General features: G+C 42.9%; 1 long non-coding RNA gene and 1 other non-coding gene across 3 annotated transcripts; one reads left to right on the top strand and one right to left on the bottom strand.

Annotated features, from left to right (window-relative positions):
* Positions 1-1,997: 1,997 nt before the first annotated feature.
* On the bottom strand, positions 1,998-5,822 carry LOC139828021 (uncharacterized). 2 transcript variants are annotated; one of them, XR_011739186.1, is made up of 3 exons: positions 5,569-5,822; positions 3,347-3,513; positions 1,998-2,187 (listed from the first exon to the last, which is right to left on the bottom strand). It is a non-coding gene; the product is annotated as an uncharacterized lncRNA (long non-coding RNA). The 2 variants fall into 2 exon arrangements; XR_011739187.1 differs by having other exon boundaries at positions 1,998-2,171.
* A 175-nt stretch (positions 5,823-5,997) lies between these two features.
* On the top strand, positions 5,998-6,070 carry TRNAT-UGU (transfer RNA threonine (anticodon UGU)). The gene has a single exon. It is a non-coding gene; the product is annotated as a tRNA-Thr (tRNA).
* Positions 6,071-26,156: the final 20,086 nt, after the last annotated feature.

The raw sequence follows: 26,156 nt of genomic DNA, 5'->3' as shown, positions 1-26,156 counted from the left end.
CTCCTAGGTTTGAACTACAATAGCCCCATGGCATTAAATTAGATGCCTAAAAGCAGTGCAGATAGGAAACAAGAAGAATTTTTATTACACTATAAAAATAAGATTTTTGTAAGCAAGCAAAATCTGCGCATCACACCTGTCACTTTTCACAGGAGGATGTCAACATAAAACGTTGGTAGAGTGGTGTACTGCTTTCTGGGGGATTCAGCTGAAATCAAATGAAGGAGTGGAAGATGTGATAATCCCCTTCCCCCAGTAGTGAAAATAACTCAGGAATCTGGAGATATGATATGGCTTGCAACAAAATATACTGACTAGGTTGAAATTCCTTATAAACTGAAATGGACCTTTGCTGTCAGGGCTTTCAAAGAGACTGTCATATTTTCCTGGGCTTCCAATAATGCCCATTGATGTTTCCACAGGAATGGCAGAGTGAGTTGCTTCTACTCCTTATAATATTGCACGGCACAAAATAAAATGCAGGTCCCTGCATTGATTTTAATGCCAGGGTTGTCTGATATCATACTCAAGGTTTTGATTGTTTCTTTCCTTTTTAAAGAAAATCAGTCCTGCTCTATTATTGGTAAGGTGCTGTATTTCATTTAATAGCCCATTCTTGTCCTCTTTGAATGTCTAATATGGTATTTTATATTAATATTAGGATGCTTGTTCACAGGGAGATTTTTTTTCTGCTTCAAGAAGGCTGAAGGATTCAAGCCTTTGCAAAGATGCTAATACTTGGTCAGATTTCCCAGCAGCCTCATGCAGCTATTATTCCAAGAGGCATCACCTTAAAGTCTTGGAGAGAAAGCATTACAGTTAATGCAGTTTGGCAAGTCAGTGTAATATTCACTGCATTACCTTGACATGGTTTAATGGCATGAGCAGCATGCACTCTGTGTCAGAGAAAATTACATGTTGACCCTTGCTGTAGCTTGATGCCTGTTCTTAACTGGATAGCTACGAAATGGTGTGGAAAATCTTTTATGAACTCCACTCTCCTCAGCCCTGTCCCATAGGGAACTCATTTCCTACCAGCCTGTCTATTAAAAAAAAAAAAGAAACTTGTTTTGGTGTTTTCATTTGCTACAGTATTATTTCATACACACAATGGAGCTGCCCAGTGACCCTTCCTCCTGGCCTACCTTCCTAATGGAAAGATAAACCAATAATGGAGGTGAAAACAGAAAGAATTAAAGACAGGAAAAGGTAAAGGGACTTTAAAAATTGTGATGGGAAACAAAGAGACTGTGGCTGTCCCTTTGCAGGAAGCAGTTCTTGGTCCATTCTCGGGAAATTCCTTCTTTGTTCAGGAAATGGACCGACACTGTGAGCACACAGGTGATCTTCGTAGCTGTGTAATGTGACAGAACTAAATTTTACCCCTCCACATGAATAGATTAATTCTGAGTGACAGCTGGAAAATGAATTTCATGTTCTTGAAAGACACTGGATTATGTCAAAATCATGTCCTCTTCCAAGGACCTCACCCCTGACCAAAGGTAACCAATGTTATAAATGTGCAGGGCAAATCAATTCATTCCTTGGCCCATCTGCTCAGACTGCTGGTAAGATGCCCAGTTGGTGCCAGCCCCACTGATGACTGCTGAGGTGCACAAAGCTTCAGAGATGTGACCACCTGACTTACCACTTCAGAGCTGGTTCCTCCCTTACTTTGGTGGGAATTTAGGAAATCGGCTGGGGCGGATCTTGGGAGCCTCACATGCTGATCCTGCAGACTCATTCCTTTGGTCTTGACTCCTCCTCATTGATGGGAGACTTACTGGCCAGACATTTACATCACAGCTGCGGCAAGAACGTTCTCTTTTGGCACTTCAGGTTCCCACTGCAGGAGGCTTTGCTGTGGGCAAGCTGGATGCGATGTAAGGGAGGAACACACTGCCAAGCACCACTGCCCCCACCCACAGCCCCATGTCACGAGGTCCAACGCCTACCATGGCCTGGTGAGCTCAGGAGCAGGACCCATCCATGGTCCAAGGCATGAGCATGCCTACCTTGTGGCTACATGTGACTAGATGCAGACTCAAAGCTTCTAAGCGCTGGAAAGCCATAAGCTGGAGCCTCCGACACAGGACAGGCTAGCGTCTTGCTCCTGCACAGGGATGCTAGTTTTGCAGTATGTTGTACTCATTAGGTGTGGGTGTCAGCACCTGAAAAAGGTGGAAACTGTAAAAAGGCGGATCCTCAGTACCTCCCTTTGATGTCTCAGGTGACATGAAAGGCGGCCTTAAGCCACTGCTCTGGTATGGTGACATTAAAAAAATAAAAAAAAAAATAAAGAAGGAAAAATCATCGACCTTAGAGGAGAGCCCTGCAATTTGGCAGTGCTCCCGATTCACAAAGCTCCTTTTCTGGTTTTTCCCATTAGCCCAACTGCAATATGTGCAAAACCAGATTACTTATCAGGCCAGAATTTGAACGTTCACAGCATTAATGTTTTGGGGCCCTTAAAGTGAAGAGCACTAACAGAAAAATCTTTTCAATCCTTTCATATTAAATCCCACTGTTCTGAACTGACAAAAATAAATGCAGTGAACTTTCAGTGATATTGCACCATATAAAAAGGTTATTAAAAATGTATTTGAAGGACTAGCTTTGTCAATACTAATGCACTGAAGAAACAGAGAGTTTCCCAGCTCGGGCACTGATGTACAGACCCAGTGAGGGAGTGATTACTGCAATAATAGATTTTGGCAGCTTAAGTTAGACAAGCATTTTTAGACTTCATATGCAAAGAATTGCCATGTTATAAAAAGATGGGATATTCAGTAATACTGAAGTGAAATAAGAATATGTGTTTAAAGGAATATTGCTGAGTAGATGCTGGTTTGGCTCTGAAAATGTATTTGAAAGATGGGGGAAGAGATAAAATAGAACAGTGCAGGGGAATAGAAGAGTACTGGTACAAATGCAACTGATCTATTGATTTGTTGATTCGTATTTCTATAGTAATCAGAAGGGTTTTTAGAGATGATCTGTACATTCCCTGAAGTGATGTGAACATAGCAACAAAGTGCCAGCACATGAAAATTTTAAAGCACAATTAGCTCCACTTTGAGAAACAGGTCCATTCCCTTATCCTGAATTAATTAACCTCTGACTTTGCCACTCATTTTTGGACTAAGTAGCTGCTTGATCAAGATTCAGTATTCCTACTATGGGGTTTCAGTGCACGTCTTGCAGGACCAAATTAAAACCAGTCAGTCTTGTCCTATTGTTGCAAATGAGGCTAGAAGCAAGGAGATAAAAACCCTTAATTTCAGTCATTTAAGATGATGACATGAGAGGTAAGAATTTATTTTTAATTGTGTAGCAAACACTTTACCCCTTGCACTGATAGGTGTTGCCGCTGCCAGAGTTGCGCTCCTCAGGTATCGCACGGATCGCCCCGCAGTCAGTCCCTGTTGAAATGAGGTGAGTGCCGCCTGCCCCAGCTGTGCCGCCAGCTCTCACACCGGCTTTGTACAATCCCGTCTTTGTGAGTCTTGGCCCCTAAAGAAATTATCAGCGGCATTCTGTATCACTATTTTTTTTTTCCAGTATACAATTGTCTGCTTTCCCCAGGTTAATTTAATCAGTGTAAGTGCCCATTAGCTCTTGAAGATTGTCTTTCTTAAGGGTGTAAGCATTTTGAGTACTAAACCCAGTACAATTATTCTTGTTCAGAGGGTCCCTTTGTCCCATAGCTGGAATCTGGGGCAGCTCTTGCCCCAGGACTGACAGCTCCATCCCCATCAGGACTTTACAAACCTCCCTGAATCTGTTTTAGTTGTTATGCCTTAGCAGTGATGTACTGTAGCAGAACACAATAGGTTTAAGAAAACGATATGGTAACATGTAACGAGTTTCCATAAAGCTTTTTTTTTTTTTTTGGTTGGGCTTTTTGGGTGTTTCAGGGTTTTTTCTTTTCTGGTTTTTTTTTTTTTTTTGGAAGGGGAGGGGAAGGTATGTGTTGTTTTAATAATGCTTAAATATGTTCCGGACTTCTGCATTGATGTACTTGCATGACAGCCTCCAGTGGGGTTTCCAATGACTTTCCCAAGTTCACAGATGGGCATGTGGTAACTCAGGCTGGAAAGGGGCACACGGGAGGAAGGTGAAGAGTCTTTTACAATGTAATAGGATTTTTTCTGTTTTCCGGAGTTTAACAACTAATCATGTCAATAATGAATAATCTGAATGCTTTTTGTTTTCTGCAATACCGTTCTCTTAAACTTTCATTGTGTCACACACTTGCACATAGAAACACACGTGCACACACATATATTATAAAATTTTCTACTGAGATCCCTCAATGCCATCTAGAAAAGTATTAAAGCTGCCACTGGCAGTAATCATAGCTCTGAAGATTGAAAAGCCTGCAACCTTGTTTATTATCAAGTATGATATCTCAGAGGAGACGTGTCCCTAGCAAGAAACAACACAGCAAATTAGGGCTGATTAATAGACAGATCTGTAATTTTAACAAGAATATCTTTGTCTTGATGACTAGAAATACAACTTAGACTTCCTTGTTATTTCCAGAGTTACTACAGAATTAAGAAGAAACTCTTAGTGGATTTAAATACTTATCTTCACAGAATATTTCCACAGTAATTTGAATTCATACCCATGTAATGAGTATCATTCAGTGAAGAAAATGGACCTGCCCCCTGTTGCTTTGTTGACTCTGTCTACTATGTAGCTGCTCCATGGAGCTTTGTTTTCCAAGAATTAGCAATAATTGTTCAGAGTTTAATTTCATATTTTACTGCTGTCATTTATTACAAACTATCAGGGCTTAATGTGAGAAAATCCTTTGGGCAGAAGTCACATAGTTAGACATCTAGCGCCTCGAGCACTGCAGGCCCTGATCCTACTGTGAACTTTGGTGTTTATTTCCATTACATAACATTCATTTTAAAACTTCTCTAAGCCAAGCCAGGTTTATGAGCTATCCCCCTTCCCGCCTACTGATCTGAGCCTAAATTCTATAGAAATAGATATTACTACAAAAGCAAGACAGGGCCCTGGATATTGCCTTCTGAAAGGCATATGACAGGAATTGAAATAATTTCATCTTCATGCAGTTTAAAAACCCCTCAGAATTCAGTCCAGCCATAAGCGATCCAAGCTCTTTCCAAGGCACCTGCTTTCCCGTGTGCTGCTGGGGTGACGGTGCCTGGCCCCTGCGCTGGGTGTGCCACACTCATGGGTCCTGCACCATTGCCACCTCCAGCCTTGTAGCTGTTAGCTAAAGCTTCCAGCTTCTAGCTCTGAACTCCGTAACATCTCTGAAGGCAGTTTGCAGGTACCAGGTGAGAGAAACAGCTAGACATCTTCTCTAAGGTTAATGCTTAGTGCTGCCTGGGGGTAACGCAGCAAGTGATGCTCACTGAGCCCCAGGGCGATACCTCTGCCCTTCAGCAGCGTTTTTTAAGCCTCCCAGGACCACCCGGCCCTTTCAGAAAAAAACACCCTGCACCATCTTATACTGCTTTATTATGACAATTTTTACTCCCAAACCTGTAAAAATTCAGGTTGTATTTCAAACATTCAAACATTTACCTGCTTCTGATTTCTCCTCTTCCGTTGGTTGTTTTTTTTGTTGTTTTTTTGGGTTTTTTTTTGTTTGTTTGGTTTTTTGCTTGACTGTGTGCATTTCCCACCAGTTATACTTCCCGGTTGGCGAACACCCCTCCCGCGGCCCGGTCGCTCCTCAGGCAGCTGCGGCGGGTCCTGGCTAGAAGCGCCGCCAGTGACGCCCCGCACTGCCGACCGAGACGGAGCAGCCGCCAGCTACCCGCCGACCGAGGGCTCCTTCCGGCGGGCCGCGGGCTCCTCCCGGTGGCGCCAGCCGCGCCACTCCCTGGGTCGGGCCCTCTCCACCGGGGCCGGGGGGCGCAAGCGCCCGGCGGCGGGGGGAGAACCCGGCAGGGGGCGGCGGGAAAGGTTCTGCCGGGCCGTTACACACAATCGGGAACACGTTTGAACGGCGGCTCCATAGCTCAGTGGTTAGAGCACTGGTCTTGTAAACCAGGGGTCGCGAGTTCGATCCTCGCTGGGGCCTGGCTTTCTTTTTAGGTGTCGGTGCCCCTGATTATGTCCGTGAGTAGCGAGATATTTTGGGATATTTTAGTGGTGGTGGAGTGCAGCTGCGCGGGCTTGTTGTTAAGGGAAACGCTTTGGAAACAAACACTTTAAGTAAAAGCAGAGTGTTAATAATATTGGTCACTGGATTAACTCGTGGTGATGCTTGACGGGGCTGGGGAGGAACAATAAATTCATCGGGGAGCAGAGTGGGGCTGGCTCAGTAAATATTTGTACAGCTCACATCACAATTTCTCTGATGGGAGTTTGGCAAAATGCTGTTAAGGGGTTTAAAAGGAACAAATTGCCCCTGAGTGGAGAATAAACTGGACAGGATTATCTGACTCTTCACAGCTTGTCAGAGAAGCTGAGCTGTTGGTTTTATTTCTGTGAGGGAGGCTGGACAGAGGAGGTGTAATAATTATTTGCCTTCTTTTTTATTTTAATTTTTTTTTACTTGTAGGTTATAGAAAGAGGTAGAAACCTCCACACAAATCCTCCTGAGCATCACACTTTAAAAATATATATTTGTGGGGTTTTTTTCAGAAATCTTGTGAGCAAGACACTTAGTTTCTAGCACTGCAAACACCACAGCAATTGCTACTGACATCAAGCAGAGACATTATCACATACACTTTGCAAAGGGAGAGGACAACACCTGCAGCTCAGATGCTGCCAGGGGCTCAAACTGTGGCAGAGCTGTTGAACAGGCCGGCAGGTGCTGGAGGCTGCAGCTCCATGTGTCACAAAAGACGTGTGGGCTGAGGCACGGCTCAGCAGCCCGTGTTCCACCCTCACGGCCACTATCACAGCTTCTCTCCAGCCTCCTTTCTCTGCTGACAGTAAATCAAAGCTGTGGCGATGCACGGGGCTGTGCGAGTCGCCATTGCTGTGGTGAGAGCAGCAGGGGCCTGACAGGCTATCCTTATGGCAGGAGTCCTGCTCTGCCACGAGGCCCAAACATTAGAATTTGTTGTGCATTCTGGGTTCTTGCACATAAAGAGTTTGCTTGGAATGCAAATAAGGATTTGCAGCATTGCCTTGCAATCCCAACCGGCAAAACAGTGCTCAGTCCCAATGTCAGTGCTACCAGATGACCAACATCCCAGCCGCTGTCTTGGTTCAGCAGTCCTGCCCAGGTCCTCGCAGCAGGTTCATGGAGCTGCTGATAAAACCCACCCTTGAGAGGACCTGCTCTCTGCAGAGGCTCTGGCCAAAGGCCGGGTGCAGTGTTCCTCTGTTGGCAGGGAGCTAGGTTTTGCCATGATCAACCAGAGAGTGATCAGGTCTTTGGGATGCCACAGATTATCTCAGAAGTGGTCATGCGTGGAAAGGCTGCACAGTTTGTTCAGTCTCTTGCAGGATCCTCCAGAACAAATGTGCAGAAGCTGCCCTTGCAGCTGGGCCTGGAACAGCCCCGTGCGATCAGTGTCTGTATCCAGGGAACAGGCCGATGACACTTTGGCCGTGGAAGGGAAGATCACGCATGTGGCACCTGGCTTCCCCACGCCCATGAAACATCACAGGAGCGGGGTTCAGCTGCTCCCCTGTGCCAGAGCAGTGTATGTCAGCTGCCACGGACGCCTTTCTGACACGCGGACAGATTGCTCCGTGTGCCGCTGTATCAGTTCGGAAGCGCGAGTGGGAGCTCACCCACCCAGTCCCAGCCCCCACAACCGCGCTGACATTGCGCGGTTCCCTCACGGAGCCCCGGCGCTGCCGGAAGGGGCGGAGCGGCGGGGGCGCGGCCGATGCCGGTGGAGGCCGCCAGGGGGAGCGCCCGCTCCGCCGCGGGGCCGCTCTCTGCCCGGGGCCGGGCTCGGTTTCGCGGGGCTCCGCCGGGGGGCGCTGCGCGGGCGACGCCTCTCACCCGGGCCGCTGGAGCCGCCGGGAACGGAGCGGAGAGCGGGAGGTGTCGGGTCCAGCCCGCAGGACGGAGACGGAGCCGGGGCGAGGACAAGGGGCCGCGCTCTTACTTTCGCATCCGAAAATGTGTTCGAGCTCCCCTCAGCCGTGGGGCTGTAAGGGGCCGGACCATGCCCCGCAGGCGCTGCGCGGGGACGTGGCTGCTGCGGGGACTCGGGGCGCAGCTGCCTCGGCTGCGGCCGGTCCGTGCTCCATGCAGCGCCGGGAGTGCCGCACGTCCGGCGGGCGAGGCCGTTCGCTGCGTGTTGCCTTTAATTCCGAGTTCTGCTGATGCGATTGAATTTTCATTTTTAACAGGGCCTGTTTTAAAACAGCAGACTCCAAAGCGGAGGCTGTCACAGTGGCACTGTGACACATCGCACACGACAGCTGGGTGACTTGCTGCCACAGCTGACCCCGCAGGAACCCGCAGCCGGGGGCGCCCCCCTGGGTGAGCGGAGCGGCGCTGCGCCCGGGCTGGGCTGCTCGCCCCGGCGGCACCGCTCCGTGCCTGGGCTGGGACCGCCCGTCCCGACAGCGGCAGCAGCAACCGGTGCCACGGCCCTGCGCCCGGCGTTCGTGCACCTGCTGAGTGGAAAGCAAGTGACGTGCCCAGGGCGAGACTGCATCTGGAATATTGTGTCCAGTTCTGGGACTCTCAGTTCCAGAAGGACAGGGAACTGCTGGAGCGAGTCCAGCGCAGGGCAACAAAGATGATTAAGGGAGTGGAGCATCTCCTGTGTGAGGAAAGGCTGAGGGAGCTGGGGCTCTTTAGCTTGAAGGAGACTGAGGGGCGACCTCATTAATGTTTATAAATATATAAAGGGTGAGTGTCAGGAGGATGGAGCCAGGCTCTTCTCGGTGACAACCAATGACAGGACAAGGGGCGATGGGTACAAACTGGAACACAGGAGGTTCCAGTTAAATATGAGAAGAAACTTTCAGTGAGGGTGACAGAGCACTGGAACAGGCTGCCCAGGAGGGTTGTGGAGTCTCCTTCTCTGGAGACATTCAAAACCCGCCTGGACACATGCCTGTGTGACCTCACCTAGGCGTTCCTGCTCCAGCAGGGGGATTGGACTGGATGATCTTTTGAGGTCCCTTCCAATCCCTAACATTCTGTGATCTGTGATTCTGTGACTCCGAGCTGGATTTCCGTGCATTCTCCAGCCCCCACGGGACACCTGTATGTTATACCATTCCCCCATTCCAACCAAGCAGTGACCCCATTTCCTCCATTTTACAAGTGATGTCATCTGCACTCCATTTCTTGTTAATGAGAAACATGTCAAAGCTTTGCTCAAAAAAGCTGAGGTGACCTTCGTGAGGTCCAGTGACAGTGTCATTGGTGGTATCATTTGAAAATGTCTTTATGGTTTGTTTCTCCAAACTGTGGTGAGGGTCCTGGGTAGTACTAATTGCATTTTCATTTTGGACTACTAGGGAGCCCCTGAGAATTATCAGAGTGTCTGGCAAGACAGATACCCTGTCATTACTGCAAGGCATTCTGACTTTATCTCAGAGATATTTCTTCTTGTTGTGTTTTTTTCCAGGAAATTTATACCCATCCTGCTCAGTTCAACAGCAGGAGGCCTTACAGAAGAAGAGGCCATTTTCTTCTTTTTCTTTCCAGATATGTAACAAAAATTGATATATCTAAGCATGGCTTATTGCAGTGTGGTATCATTTTTGACACTAGAAATAGGGAATCAAAGTCAGTGACTGTGAAACTGGTTAAGCCATCAGAGGAAAAATGAAATAGAAACTCTCAATATACCAGATGCTTTAATATTGTACAGATGCTGTCGAAACATCATAAATTTCTAAAAAACCCAAACAACCTCCCCCACCAAACTCCAAGGACTTTCAAAATCTAAAATTAATTAAGAATGTTTCCATTTTTTTAGTCAGAGAAGAACTAAACAAATACTGACTTGTGTTTCTGGACTTTATACAAGTACTTAAAGTTTGATGACTTTGGATTTGTGCCAGTGAGGTAAAGCCAAAAACTGAAAGCTGAGACCTTTTTTTTCTTCTCCTGATGTGAATACAGCCATCAAGAAGGCCTTCAATGAGCAGTGAAAATGTTTACCTGTAATAACCTAAGTTGTTAATGATAACACCAAAAAGACAAATGTGTTTGTCTTCTAGAGATACTATTTTTAGTCAGACAGTTCTCTTTAAATTCTGTTCTTCTGGCTGCTAAAACAACACAAAGTTCCTTGTGCGTGACAAGCTATCATGCTCCTAGTCAGACTCTTCCAGGATGTTCCACACTTTGATGCCTGACTTTTACAAGTTTAATGGTCCTGTTACTTTGTGTAGAGTTCCTTTCATAGGGTGCCATTACAAAATTTGCAAGAGTTGTTTGATGGTGGGTAGAAAGGAGCCTGAACAGCACAATTACCAGTTACGATATTGATCCAGTCTGGCATATCCTGATCTCTGGATCGACCTGTCTCCTTTCCTCCTTTCTTCCTCCTCTGTCAAGAAACCTCTCCGTTTTAAAAGAAAGGAATTAAAATACTGTTGTTGAAGACCAGATGCAGGCCAAATGCTTCCCTAGATGAAGCGGGAGCTCAATGCATTAGGATTTTGACTGATGGTGCAGGGCGATCTTCACAAGGGAGTGACATTAGGTAAATCTGTGCTTACTGGTATTCCTGGCAAAAGACTGTATTTCTGAGCCAGTAAGCTATGGATGGAGGGACAACTAAACCCATTTGGCTTCTAGTATGGATGTTATTTACTGTGATGTCACCATATGAACAAGGAGGCTTAAAAAGAACAGGGGCCTCTTTGATAATGAGAAAGTGCAGATGAATTAAATCCTTCAGTGTTTGCCAGGAGAGTGACTGTTGTGTTTTAATGAAAAATGTTTTCTGTATTTTCAAGGAGTCTTTCCTAATGCTTGAAGAATAGAAGAAAAACAAACAGAAATGTCTTATTGTAGCTCCCCAAGATATTAAACTAACTGTGTAGTATGTGATACTAACCTGGCTTATATTTTAATATTGATGTTTGTCTATAGGTTTTGATGGTGCAATCCAGTAGAGAGATGTTGCCTCAGATAAAACACGACCTTTTTTCCATGCGGTTTATAATGTGAACACCAGGTCCTGACAGTAAAGAATATAGGCACAATGCAGTATGTTTGAATATTATGAAATGCATAGGCCAGTAGAGAGAAGGGTCCTTTAAAAATCTTGTGTGTGTGATTTATTATGACTTGAGAATGGATGAAAAAGAGCAAGAGAGCTTGAGTTTAGACAGTATGAAGTGCTGTTCATTTAGAATCTGTGTGTATATTTTATAAATAGACAAAAAAATCCCCGCTGACATCACTAAACTCAATGTACTCTTCAGATTATTACAATATTTCTGGCTTTCAGGTGTCCAAAAATTGGTATGCAAGTAGAACTAGTCTTAGGGACAAGGTGAAGCTTAAATAAAATTTAGAAATATGACCTCAAAGTATTAGCAAAAATGAAAAAAATAATTCAACCTTCTGTCCTGCTTCTCTAGGACTAGTTCTCTAGATTTATCCCATTACAGCTTACCTTAATATAAACATAAATTAATCAAGAGACTGTAAATGGAGAACTTTTACTATAAAATAAGGCTGGTATCATCTGTGTGAACCTCTATTCAAAGCAGAGAGGCTGTTCTGCAGGCAACAGTCCAGGCAGAACACTAACTAATGCTGCATGTGTCTGACTGCCCATCCGCATGTATCTGATTAATTCTCAGATAGGCCCTGTGCGTTGGCTTCTTGCAAGTAAAGCACATTCATTTCTTCTGAAGATAAACAGAGTTGTTCCTTTTGGTCACCAAGTTACAGACTATTTTTGGACAGGAATGCAATTGCTGAAAATCCCTCTGCTCTGTCCATGAGACTTGCTAATGACTGTGGTGCCTGCACATGTAAACAGTCTCAAATCACGGTACATTCCCACCTGTACAGAGGCTGCTGCTATGTCTGCTCATTCCCTTCAGAGGACTGGTGCTGTTGATCCCATCACCACAGCAAGAACTTTAATCCACACCAAAAGCCATTTGTCATAGAAATTAATGAAGAGCAAACCCCCAAGGATGAGTATTTCTCACTGCATATAACAGCTGTATAGAAACAGCTGTCTCTACCGATGTGCTAATATTTTTTTAGATTGATAAAATACAGTAGTGAAAAGCCACACAGTTGAACTATTCAATAAAGAGACAGACAACCACATCCTGTAGAGGCTTCTACAAGACAAGGATCTAGAGTTTCTATGCTTAATTTACATTGAAAACACTGTGTGTTTTTTTAAAATGAAGTAAATAACATCAGAAAGCTTACATTTAAGACACCAAAATGTAATCCTTGAGAGACCTTCCTTGTAGATTAGAAATTCCTTAGCTATTTATAACTTTTTAAGCATTGAGTAATGTATCGCGTTTTGTTTGGACTTGTTATTTTAGAATTATCTGTATAAGAACTTGGGATGTGCAGCAAGGTGCTTGCAGTTACACTTGTAACTTGGTTTATTCTAGAAGCTAGATGAAAAAAATCCCCAGGAACTGCCTATGTTAAGAGTGTCTACTGTACTTACAGAAGTGGGCTTCCATGAAGACTACTGATAGTTGGAAGAGTAAAACCAGATAATATTCAATATGTAAGGTTTTTAAAAAAATCTTGGATTGTCAAAGAAACAATAGTATTTGCATCCAGCTATGATACTGGGCGTTACTTGTATTATAGTTTGCTCATTGCTTTTTGATCATTACTCAGTTAAACTGTAAATGGCTTTAGTGAATTGGGAAGAGTTTTACTTACTGGTGCAGAGAGCCCTCCCTTTGTTAATGTACTCTTGCAGCTGGCAGGCTGCTAAGAAGAGGTATGAGCAAGCTCTCCCTGCTTCTTTTATATTTTGAAAAGAAGGGTTTTTTCCTATGATTTTATCTTTTTCCTTATATTAAATGCATTTCCTCGGCTCTGCAGATCTGTTCTCCCATGAGGGTGATGGAAATGCTTGTGTATTTGGGTCCTCTTTCAATGAATAATAGCAGCCATTATTCAGTGTAAAACTTTAAAAATGACAATCACAGTGCATGTGCAGCAGATCTCCAGGGCAATCAGATGTGTGTGTGTGCCAGCAGAGTGCAAAGATGGGCCATTTGTCTCTACTGGATTTTTTTAAGTAACCAGGCTGGAATTATTGTGGAAAAAAAACCTTGTTCAGATGTTATAAGTAGCTGTGTAATAACTACAGGCTCCTTACCAGTAGGACAGTGGGAACCAAACGGTAAAGCGCTGTCGTGACTGTTCTAAAATCACCTGGTTGCCTACTGAAAACATTTCTGCAGGGTGCTGGGCTGAGCAGTGTCTCTGCTGCCTGCTCTGCATACTCAGAGGGGAAACGCATCAGCTTTTTTTTCCAAAATCAGACCACATTTCGAAGGTTCTGTGGCAACTTTTGTGTTGCTATCGATGTGATTCTCAAAAGTGCTGAGATACCTAAGTGAGCTGTAATTTGTCTACGTCAGGTACTGATATCTAGGAAAGGGGGCAGTCTGGAGTTCAGGAGCTTGAGATCCAAGTCAGTGTCCAGCACCCCAGCTTTTTCAGCCCAAACTGAGCCTCTCATGCTTTGTTTCAACTGGACCTTCTGACTGTTTTTTGGAAGCTTTTGCTCACTGAGTTGAACACGCAGCCTGGAAGCCCCAGCTGGTCCTGCTGGGCTTGTGCTTCCCACCTGGTGAAGCGGTTTGCTCGTTCCAGATCTGAGCCAGGGAGAAACCCAAAATGTGGCCTTGTGGGTGATAAGGGAGTTAGTGTTTGACAGAGAGCTTGAGTGCTAAGCGAGCACAGCAACAGAGATGTAAGTGGACACAGTTTGCTAGCCGTGATATGCTGCAACACCACTGCTGTTTGTTTAGCTTAAAAATGTCAGTCAGCCAATTAGTTCAGTGAGGCTTTTCAAAACATTGCCTGTGAGGTTATTATAATTAAAGTGCTAACACGAACAGCCCACATTCCAAGTTCTGAGCAGCGGAGAAGGAATCCCAGCAGAGGGCCGCGTCTGGACCTGGTAGAAAACTGTGCAGATAAACCTTTGACATTAAAATCAGGGATTTTTAATGCTGAGTCTTCACTGTGATTTTCATCTCTCTGCCCTATTCTGCACAGCTTGCTTAGCATGACAGCATGTCTGCTCAATTCCCCTCCAGCCAGCTCATGAACAAACAGCCTGCTGGAGTATTACAGGTGTCCCTCATAAACTGGGGCTCTTCCAGTGTACAGCCCCACGTAGTGCGGACAGGCTGTGTCCCAGCTGTCTGTCAGGGATGGAGGGAACTCGCTGTGCAGCTGTGTGGTGGAATTAGTGACTGCGCTCAAGCACAGCAACATCAATCATGAAGAATCAATTCCTGCTCCTCCCCTCAGAGCTGCAGAGTGCCAGGGGCCAGCTGCGCTCAGACAGAGTTGATAAACACATCTGAGGAAATGTCAGAGTGGTTTAGGCAAACCTAATACTCCTAAACCACCACTGACAGGAGCCCGTATCTCATCCCGCCCTCCGTGATGCTGCTCAAGCCTCTGATCCAGCATGCCTTTTATCCATTCCTCTATCTTCCCCTGGGCTCTCCACACATTCCTTGCTCTCTTGGCTTCATGCTGCTGTGACCCCTCATTTGCATTTATCTCTCACTGTTCTAATCTGCTTTTTAAAAGCCAGTCTTTAATTTATATCTCTTTGTTCCTTTATCCCACCTCAAAAGCTCTTATATATGCTTTTTCAATACACTCTGACAGACAAGTTCAATTAAAAAAAGAGCAATTTTCCTGTGATACTTTTTCGGTTTCTTTTTTTTACTCCAGCATTTCCAATGTAATTTAATATTCATCTTGGCTTTTCTGCTTCCTTAGGGGTTTGATTTCCTTTTGGCTAAGAAAGAGAATCTAGGTGAAGATGTAGCACAGCTGGACAATTAGCAACTAAAATGGTTTGCTAAATGTCTGGGCAATACAGAGACCTCTATAAACATGAAATTTGCAGACTGTGTGGATTCAGGCTGAGTAGTTTGCTTAATCCTCAATGCTCTGCTAAATGATTTACCAAGGCTGCTTTTTAATAAACCTTCCTGAACAAACTATATTCTGGTGCTATCAACAATCCCCTAACTTGTAAATACAGTTGCCCACCACAGCCTAAAGAGTATAAGTTAAAAATAAAAACCTAAAATAAGATTATGGTGACATCTGTATTGCTTTGTTTCACAAAAATTTTGCCATATTTGCTTAAATCAAAAGGATATCAGCATCAATTGTTTAATGGCAATTGAATTTAAGTAACTGAGCAGGCAAAATGAAAGTCCAGTGGGACTGAGTTACTGGAATTTGAGATCTACTTCATTCAGCTGTGCTTCCTGGTTCAGTGTATTTCATTAAAATGAAAGCAATGTCAATTTACTTACATTTCATGCTTTGTGGCAGCATTTTCACCCAGTGTTTTGCTCATACCTACCTCAGAACTTCCACTGACTTCATCCTGAGGAAATGTTGGCTAGATGCTGAGTGAGGAGTTCAGCATTTGGCTCTCAGTGAGAAGTCTATTAGTTCCTATGTATAAAGTGTATGGACAGAAGGAACTGTATTGCCACTGAATGTTGCCGAAGCACAAGACAAAGAAAAGAAATTACAGCTTGAGTTCTGCATAAGCTTGAGTTTTAAGGGTAAGTTAAAGTTACCACTTTTTAGCCCAGAACATCAGAGCAGAAAGAGTTACTAAGTTCTGTTGTAGACAGAGTGCTCATCTTTGGTTATCACATGCCCTGAGGTTCTGATATGTGGTTTTCTCAAAGCTGCACAAAACTTCTAAAATTGCTTGGATTCCTAGAAATCTCAAACAAAAGTTACTTAATAATTTAAACTGGTTTTTTTGTTTGTTTGTTTGTTTGTTTTTTTCCTGGGTAAATGAAGATTATTGTATGATTCTTAATTCATATATTCATTATCTTTCCATCCACAACATTTCTGCTTCACTTGCTATTGCCTCTTGACTTTCTCAAACTTTTAGGTGTGCCCAAAAAAACTCCAAAAAGTCCCTCAAAACCTTTATTTGTCTCCCTTTTCTGATCCTACAGCTGAAATTCAGGCTTTGTTTTGTTTTGTATCTTCTAACAGGCTATTTTCTAATGCCAGCCAGCAGTAGTTCTTGTCCTGAAAGAAACATGAGGTTTTTGATGTGTTCGAGTTAGCACCAAAGAATTTTGTGATAGCAAAGAGTGAAGGTGAGAAAACAGGGAAAAGGAAACTTTACAGACACTGAGAAATGTTTGCCCAAACAAGGTTTTGCTTTTTCCTGAGGCTTCCAAAGCACAGTACCAATGCAGTATGCCAGCAAAGAGTGGGGGTGATCAGAGCTATTACCTTGATGAGGCTTAGCTATTGAAAAATTAGTGAAGGGTATAATTACACTGATTTTTAGCTGCATTGCAAATTATTATCTATGACAATAAAACTATTAACAGTTAAGCTTTAAAATGCCAGTTGACTGATTAGTTCAGGAGAACTATTCAAAACACTGTCCTTGAGGTTATTCTAATTAAATTCCTAATATATATATAGCCTGTATTTCAAACTTAAATTCTAGTATGGATTGCTTCACACAAATTGGCAAATGGCAGGACCATGCAATATTGAAAAGAGTAGCCCAGTGGCCCTCGTGTCCAAAAGTTGATGAAAAATTCATGGAGATTGTAGTCACTCACAAGAGGCAGATGAGGTCGGGTGGACAAAGAAATGAGTGGTACAGGGGAATGACTGATGAGTCTGGTGAGTCTGTTGAATCCAGAGATCAGGCACACATTCACACTAGCAAGTTTCTGAGCTGCAAGTTATCCCTAATGAGGTCTCAGCAGTGGTATCGACAGTACTGAACTCTGTAGTGCCTCAGGGACAGCATCTCCCTGTTACCTTGACATTCAATCAGTACACAGCATGGTGGAAAAAAAGCTACTCACCTTCTTTATCAACTTAACCTGTAGTACAAACACTCGCAAACTTTTTTATGTTAGCATTTATGTCATTGGTACCAAAGAATGAAGGAGGTGACACAGGAGAACATTTCTTCAGAACGCTGGAGGTGGACAGAACCAGAGGTTTCTTTCCCCTTTCCCCTTTCCCTCTGGACTGCTTTTTAATTTCTTTCTGTGAGCTGCTGCCTCTTACCATGCGGTTGTATGAGTCTACCACAGTTCCTTTCTAGCTAAGAATGGCTTTGGCTGGATGCTGACTTGCCATGGCAATTTGAGACTCCTGTCATTTCTCCTCTTTCCCCGCCAAGTCCCACAGGAAAAAAATGGTATTTTATATAAGGTTGTTTTGCTAATGTAGGTGCCACCACTTTACTGTGGGATGCAGAAGCATGGTAAAACACCTTTCTGATGACTCAAAGGTAGTGAATACAGGCTGTAGTTTGGACTTACAATGAAGATTCCTCCTTTCCCTGCTCACCACCCTTATCAAGCTGAGAGCAGGAGTCTAAGAAGCCAAAGACGTCGTAACAGTTGCTGATTGACATGGGGCAACTATCTGCCATTACACTTTTGTCTTAACTGGTTGTTTATTACATGTATTCTGCTTTCGTTCTGTTTGCCTTTGGAAGAAATCTTACCCCTTTCTTTGAGTGTCCCCTGTAGACAAGCCCTTAGGTGACTCTTGGTAATAACCTCATTTCTGTGACACCATAAAGGCTGTGAGCAGAACCTATACATCAGTTTCTACTTGAACTTAAATCAGATAAGGTGAGTTATAATTTGAAGCTCTCCTGAGGGAGAGATTAGTCTTGCACGGTCTAGTCGCTGTCCCTGCGTCCCTGACCTTGCTTATTTTAAGAAAATGACCCATAGGAAAGCTGATAGAAAAAGAAGCATTTTTATCACAGAATATTTATTATTAAAGACATCTTTTTATTTAGTGGTAGGAATAGACCCTATTACTTGATGTCCTGTTTTTACAGACAAGAAAATGAACAGTCTTACTGCTTTTGTTAGTAAAAGATTATTATTATATATTAATATAGAAGCTAGAAAAGTTTAGGAAATATGTACAAAAATACAGTGGACTACATCCAGATGTAATACAGGGCTTAGGCACATGTGATCCAATCCACTGTGATCCAATTAACTGTGTCAGTCTGACAGTTAAGTCACTATAGGGAACTGGATGCGTGCCTCAGTTGCTCAGTTAATTGCTCAGTTCATATATCTCAGTTGACGAAGATGAGTAACTTAGGAATATATGAATAAGTAACTTACTGATACTCTTTGTAAACAAATGTACATGTGTAAAATAATGCATGTTGTGTATTCTAAAAACCCCATCATTCTTCCCACAACATCTTTTATGGAAGTTTCACATATATAAAGATTTAGGACTCATAGTTAATTCAGTCACTGTGAATTAGTATAAATATATTATTGTACAATCTGTGAATCAGTGAATATTTTGATAAAATTGTAGATACTTTAAATTATAAACAGTAAAGACCAACTGAATTCATTTATGTGGGCATGTGCCTTTCCCATCTGGGACTAAGTACTACCAGACATTCATCACGGGGCTGGTACAACCAAATTGATGTTTCTGCATTATCTTAAGAATGTAGGACAGGTATTTGTCTCTGTGCTTTCTACTGACATGCTGAACAAGGTGCTTTTTGAGGTGGCCTCTCAGAGAGGCATATTTTCCTCCTGCCGAAGTCATAGGATGTTTGGGGCAAAGAGTAGCAGGGAAGAGAAACTCAAGCATAGTCAGAAGCTACAGTGCTTGCAGTGCAAGAGTAACCACCATTTCCTAGGAATACTTTGGCTTGTGGACAGAGATAAAACTGCTAATTGCATTGTCAGTTGCTGACAGTCGTTGTGTCAGGGTCACTGGAACTTGGTCGTGCCAGATCCTGTGGCCACTTCCCCCGTCCCTGACAGCGTGGGTCATGCTGCCATAGGCAAAGACCTGGCCCAGTGGCTGCTCTCCCGCAGAGTGGTTTTAGTGCTTCCAGGCCAACCATCTACCTCCAGCTCCACCAGTTTGTCTTGGGATAAGCGCCAGTATGGTCTGACATGCTTTCTCTGGACAGGGCTGCTCTCCACCACTGACTAGAAATCGCCCCATCCCATGATGGGTGTGCTGAGAACAGAAGCTCCACACTGCGAAGGATTTCAGTATTTCAAAAGCTGGCACAATTTCATACTGCAATGAGAATACTATTGACTATTCTTTGCACTGACAGCTTTATTTTATGGCGATATAATAGAGGCCACATTCCCTGAGTTTGCTTGTGGAGACGGTTGTTCAGAACTGAAAAACTTCACTGAAATGAACATCTATTTCCTCTACTGCCTTCCTCCACCCAAAAATGCAAGTTACTCTGAAAAGCTAAATTATTCATTTGGAAAAAAGTTAGCTTAGTTTAACATATTTTATTTTGACAAATGCAAGCTGGCTGTTTCTTATCATGTTTATGTCTCTAGATGCTTATACACAGATTGTTTCATATTTTGTTATGGTATCTTTCCAGGTGTTAAACTTAAGCTGACTAGCCTACGGTTCTCCAGCTTCTCCTTTTCCCTTTCTGCAGAAGAGTGCTATAGTTCCTCTCATCCATCCTCTGTGTGTCCTCAAAGTAGTTCAGATTGTTTCAATTATTTCTTAATCTTCTAAGGTGAATTTCAGCAGGCTCTGTTATCATGCACATTGGCTAAATATTTGCTGTCTGTCCTCTCCTAATTGCAGCTGGTGTTCCAGGTCACTGGAACTTAAGAATCTGGTCACAGCTACGCTTCTTATGAAAGCTAAGGCACTGAACATTTTGTCCTTTTACACCCCTTCATACACTTTTCACCATTGCTGCTTCAGATCAGAGCAATGCTCTTCATCTGTTATCCTGAATGTATTTATAATAGCTTTTCTCACTGCCTTTTATGTCCTTTGCTGGTTGCAGCACAATTTATGCCTCAGATTTTCTGATGTTATCTGCAGATCTCTTCAAGTAATGTTCAGTGAGCATTCGTGTTTCCATTTTTAAACAATTAATTTTTTATTTTTAGGTAATTAGCAAGCTTTTGATGTTCTTGATATTGAGCATTTACAATACCTCTTATCTCTCCTCTACAGAGGGATAACCTGCTATTGTTTCAATATAGAACAGTGCTATATTCTATTCCAAAAATGTCAAAAGGATATTTCAACACTGGCAGAAATTTTTTATTCTATAAAAAAGAAATCATAGCAAATCAATCCCATTTCAGAAGACTGTGGATTTTGACGAACTGCATATAAGACTAAAATAAGATTTCATCAAACTTTTTTCAGCCAACTGCTATTTTAATTATAGTGTTTCAAAAATGGACAACATCCATGGGAACAGGAGGAAGGAAGGAGGAAATAAAAAGTCTGAATATATCTAACATGGCAAGAACATCAGATAATGCCCCATTACAGCAATGCTGCTAAAGACTTACTGGCAATAGAGATCTGGCAAAAGAAGCCCTTCTTGCCTTCTGTAGGATAAAAGTGCGTGTGGAAGGTCCCTATCAAGGAAAAAGCATGTTGCCCTAAGGCCATTTCCAAGGGGAATGCAGAGAGTTAGGACTGTGGTACCAGGTGGCAGAACTGTAAAACCTTTTCTAGATGCTCTAGTTGTCCCTGATGATCTGCCAGGCCTGGTTTATAGGTGAGCTCTGCACCCTTTTCCTGGACAACTCAAGATTTTTTGTTTCTAGCTAAGTGGTGAATTTTCTCAGGGGAAGAAAGTCCGACCAAGAACAGATCGGTCAGTGAGAACTGTCAAAATAGTGGAAAATGCTTCATTGGAAACAGTAGAGCTTGGACCCAATAGATGTAAAACTGATTTTTACATATTAATTACCTTTGGAAATCTGTCCTGCTATTCTTTATCTTAATTTGAAGAGACTATAACTCTAACTTGTTATAGTCCATGGTAGATTCCTATTCTGGAGGTTCACTCTGCTGCTGAACTCAACCGCGGTGATGAATCAGTCCCAGGATCTGAGACATAGTGAACCCTGTGTCTGAATTTGGCATGGCAGAGCGTTTGCGTGTTTGCTTTCCTCTGGGTATGTGGAGCCCCACGAGCTGTGCTGAGTCCCCAGCTGTGTTAAGGACAAACTCCTGCAGACCACCTTCATCGATATTCTGATTAATAATTACATCTTTTCTAGAAAAGTTTCAGTAAGTTTTGTACATCTTTGTAAAACCTCTTTTAAATTCAAACCGTTTTGCTCATAGATACAGTGCATGAGACACGTAGCTCTAAAGACAGCCAAAACCTGCAAAATCACATCTAAGTTTTGGTGTCTTATTTGAGATAACTTCTAATTATAATAAGACCCTTCAACAAATTAGAGCCTTCCTACTCCTTTGGCCGACTCCAGAAGTTTGTTTCAAACTGATTTCCCTGAGGTTTATCTTCTCTCCACTCTGCCACTTTCAATTCTCTGTGATGGTTACAGTAGATAAGCATCATTAGCAAATCACTAGCATTTGGCAGGCTGTCTTCATTCCCCTGCTCGGGCACAGTTATGCTGTCATCAATAATCCTTCAGTCTTTTCAGATTTCACAACAGACACTGAGGCACAGTGTTCAGCTCTTCTAAATGAATTATGCGACCTAGCTGGATCCAGTCGTCTTGGGAGAGTGGCCCCTATGGCTCTTTCTGGTGTCTGGGGAGAGGTGAATGCCACAGACTCACTCTGCTGACACTGTCTCAGTCCTGGGGGTGACAGAAGAAAATAGAATCTATCCGTGCACTTGTGCTGTGCAGCTTGGCAGGACAGGACAGTGTCAAGGGCCCAGGGCTGGGTGCTCTGGGGAGCTATGGGAGCGGATAGCAGGTGCCCCTGGGCAGGCTGGGTTGGGTTGGTTCTGCCTGCAGGCCAAAGGCATGTAACCACAATGTTAGAGTAACAAACCTAGGTGAGGTTATAGCCACGTGGAGAGTTGAGAAGAGCAGACTGAGTTTGTATAGATTGGTTTGTACAGATAGTTCAGACTCTCAGGGGAACACTATGACTGCCACAAAGCAAAGGATTTTTTGTTTTTTTTTTTTCAGAGAATCAGTTGTTTGATAAAAAACCAAGTAGTTGTAAACTGCACAATATGCCTCACAAGGAATATATCATGTTGCTAGCATTAGTGAGAACGAACCTTTCTTAACAACTGAAAATACTTGTATGACTGAGATGTGAGCAGTAAGTGTTAATGATGTCCAACTCTGCTAATTCTCAGATGAGTTTATGCATTGTGGCTTGTATCTCTGAAAATACAGAAGTAGTAGAGAAGATGTGTTCTCAGCTAGTCCAGTGTGGTGATTGGTACGTAGCAAATTGCATCAATGTAGTGATCGGTACAAAGCTTCTTGTAACTACAACAAGACATCCCAGGACTCATGACAGATATTGTCACTTCCGAGGGCTGCTTTTTTTTTTTTTTTTAATTCAAATACTCAGCTTTACCTCATGTTTGCAAATGAACCTGAGGCAGACTGACCTTTGACACAGCTTATGGTCAGGTGAGTCTTAGTTCTGAATTTCAAACCAGCTGTGCCTTAGCTCACTGCTCAAAGCAGCTGATAATATCAGACTGCCTTATAGTTAAGGCCAGATGGGACTCAGCTGAGTTTCTTAGTACAGCTGGCATCTCAATTGAAATAATTATTGTAGCTAATCAGAAAATGCTTGAAAAGCTTTAAAACATGAATACAGGAAGAAACGTGAAGTCCTTTGTGTTTTTCTGGCTGTAATATATTTGCTTTTCTGAGTTACCTCAAATTGTTTGGTCCTTTTTATTCCTTAGTATCCCTACCCAACTATGTATTAAAATGTTTAGCTAATGCAGAAGATATGAAAGAAGATATAGGTGTTATTACACTGGAAGGGCTTAAAACAAATATCAAGGCTGCATGCTGAAAGACTCTGATTGGCAGTGTTATGCATTGAGGAAGCAAAGCTGAGGATTAATAGGAGAGAAGTGTGGCCATAGAGAGTAAGGTATTGAAGGAAAGAAAAAGAATGTTTACATGCACTTTGGAAATAGTACATTAATGGAAACATTCGTTTGCCGAATTTTGTTTTAGTTCAATATCTAGAGTTCATATTGAAGTTGGTCAGATTTACCTGGTTCTGTGAGTTATGCTCCGTTTTGATTTGAGAAATACAAGGTCTCACTGCTCTTGATAAATTTCTGCATATGTAGGCTGTTGACTTTGCTTGTAGTTATGCTTGCTTATTTCCAGGAGAGTTTAGCTATGGCTGCTGATAGTGTTTAGTGAAATGCTATCTAATTTGTGTACCTGTGTCAAAAAATGCCTTGTGCTGACACTGAAATGCTCTTTCCAGACTCCAGGCAGTCTCCACTCCCCGATGGCCGGGTGCTTTCAGCTAATGGTGATGGTACTCTGATGTCCTTGGGCTGTGACTGGAGGTTAGCAAAATGAAGGTAAGTCTTTTGGATGTGGTTAGCTTAAATACAATGGGCAGAATATGCCACACAAAAATATTTCTAATAAAAACATTGGAGTATGCGTCTCCAAAGGCTATTGAAAACCAGCTGCAGAAAACATGAACAATGTGGGTTCTGTCTCTTCCTGGCTGGAGTGCATCAGTTCTTCATGGATATATCTTGTTCATTGTGCATAGAGCTCCTCAAAATAAAGTCCTTCAGCTGTGCAAGTGGTGTGTAATGAAACCGAAACCGTAACAGTTCTATTAAGCATACAAATATTTAATTTTGTGGAATGCACTCCTTTCTTGCTTACAAATTTCAAAGTCTACTTGCACTTTGAAAAGTACATATAACGAGTTTCAAATCTGCTGCCCTTGCTGCCACTCAGCTTGGTGCTGGATTCAGAGAAGGGAACGAGAAATAGCAAGTGACCTCCAAAATATCCTTCATGATTTGTATGTCTACCCTGAATCCCCTTAGTTACCACTAAATTTCCCAGGGAAAACAAAAAAGTGCCTTCAAAAGGATTTTGTTACTTAAAACAAATCAAACCTCTTAGGATTATGTGACTTGCTTGTTTTTCCCTTGCCTTAGAACTTTTAGAGCTGTTTTTTATTTAGTAGCTGTTTTTAGCTGAATAGCCTTGATCATGTTGGAAAGCAGTGTCAGATTTTTTGCACAGAGCATGTCTTCAAGTATTTGCCCCCCCCCCTTTTTTTTTAAAATGTATAACACTAGCTGATAAGAACTGCAGTTGAAAGGAAGGAAAATGATGAGTGTAGAATAAAAATGTGTTCTTTAGCTTCTCTCTGCAGCAAAACTGAAATGATTTTGAGAGAGCACTTAAAACGACATGAAATAGGAATGTGGAAAATACTTTGTCCTCAAGTTCTTTTTGACACAAATGCAGAAACGAGGAAGGAATCTTGTTTATAGGTTAGAAATTCAGGGTTTTTTCTACTATGCTTTTCCTGGTTTTGATAAAAAATCTCAAGGGAATAATGCTGAGCAATGGAAAGGGGAGGACTTGCTTGTCCTGTGTAAAACCACTTATTTTTGTGCTCCCTGTTGTTGCAACATAACCTCTCAAACACATGAACAGGTAGTTGGGGGGGGAAATTGCTAATCATTGTTTTCACTGTTGAAAGCCTAATATTCCTCACTGTGAAGAAAATGCTGAAAATTCTCCCTCAGTGGGGACAGATAGTACCTGACAGCTTGATATGCTCATGGTGGTAATAAAATCTAATACCTTATTTCCCTTTGTTGTGGGAAAATGTTACTCCCCAATACTCTGTCTTTCACACTTCACTTAATGTATTTTAAAAAAGGAATAAAATTACTTTTTTCTCTTTGAAAATCAATATAATAATCAGTATACATGAGCCAGCAGTGTTCCCAGGTGGCCTAAAAGGCCAACAGCATCCTGGCTTGTATCAGGAATAGTGTGGTCAGCAGGACTAGAGAAGTGATTGTGTCACTGTACTTGGTGCTGGTGAGGCCCCACCTTGAATCCTGTGTTCAGTTTTGAGCCCCTCATCATAAGAAGGACATTGAAATACTAGAGAGAGTGCAGAGGAGGGTGATGAGGCTGGTGAGGGGCCTGGAGCACAAGTCTGATGAGGAACGGCTGAGGGAACTGGGGCTGTTTAGCCTGGAGAAAAAGAGGCTGAGGGGAGACCTTATCGCTGTCTATAACTACCTGAAAGGAGGTTGTAGCATGGAGGGTGTTGGTCTCTTCTCCCAAGTAGCAAGTGATAGGACAAGGGGAAATGGCCTCAAGTTGCACCATGGAAGGTTTAGATTGGATATTAGGAAAATATTATTCACAGAAAGGGTTGTCAGGCATTGGAACAGACTGCCCAGGGAAGTGGTGGAGTCACCATCCCTGGAGGTGTTCAAAAGGTGTTTAGATGAGGTTCTCAGGGACATGGTTTAGGGTTAGGTTAGGTTATGGTTGGACTCAATGATCCTGAGCGGCTTCTCCAACTGAAATGATTCTAAGATAAAAAGCCTGCACTATCCATGTCAAAATTACAACTGTTTACATGGCTTTTCCTACCTTCTTTCAACATGCATTAGGTGGACTGAAGTATGCTTGCTGGGCCTGGGTTCTTGTTAGGTATTTCTAGGTAAACAAGGTCAGGTATGTTTAGCATTCAGTTAAGGTGTACTTAAAGAAAATGTAGGATATTGGTAAAACTTTACTAATGTTGCAGTTTTTTTCCCTAATCAGTACCAGTTCCCCAGAATGCCGACAGAAGCCAGGTGAGATCAGTAATTACAGGCTCCAGGTGAGCACAAAGACTCTACCTCTCCTTCCCAAAGAACAGAGCCATTGGCTTGATGTCTGGGCCCATTTCTAATTTGTGTAATTCTGTCCTGCAGTAATTCTTTCCACAGTGTACTTTTCCCTACCATCTAGTGCCTTGTGGAAAGGCACTGTGAGATATCAAATGGGCTGTTGCCTTCTGTCTCTGCAGGAGCAACATGCTTGGTTAGATGAAGTCACTTCTGCATTTATAAAGTGTACTGGAATTATTTGGGAGTGTAAAGCTCTCCAGAGTTACCATATTTTTCAGTGTACTGGAGCCTGACATTCTTGATGCAATTGTGTTTCTTTACAAAAGATATCTACAAAACTTTTTCTAT

This window comes from Patagioenas fasciata, chromosome 5 (assembly GCF_037038585.1).
Source record: "Patagioenas fasciata isolate bPatFas1 chromosome 5, bPatFas1.hap1, whole genome shotgun sequence".
Taxonomy (NCBI): Eukaryota; Metazoa; Chordata; class Aves; order Columbiformes; family Columbidae; genus Patagioenas; species Patagioenas fasciata.
This window is presented reverse-complemented; position numbering and strand designations above follow the sequence as displayed.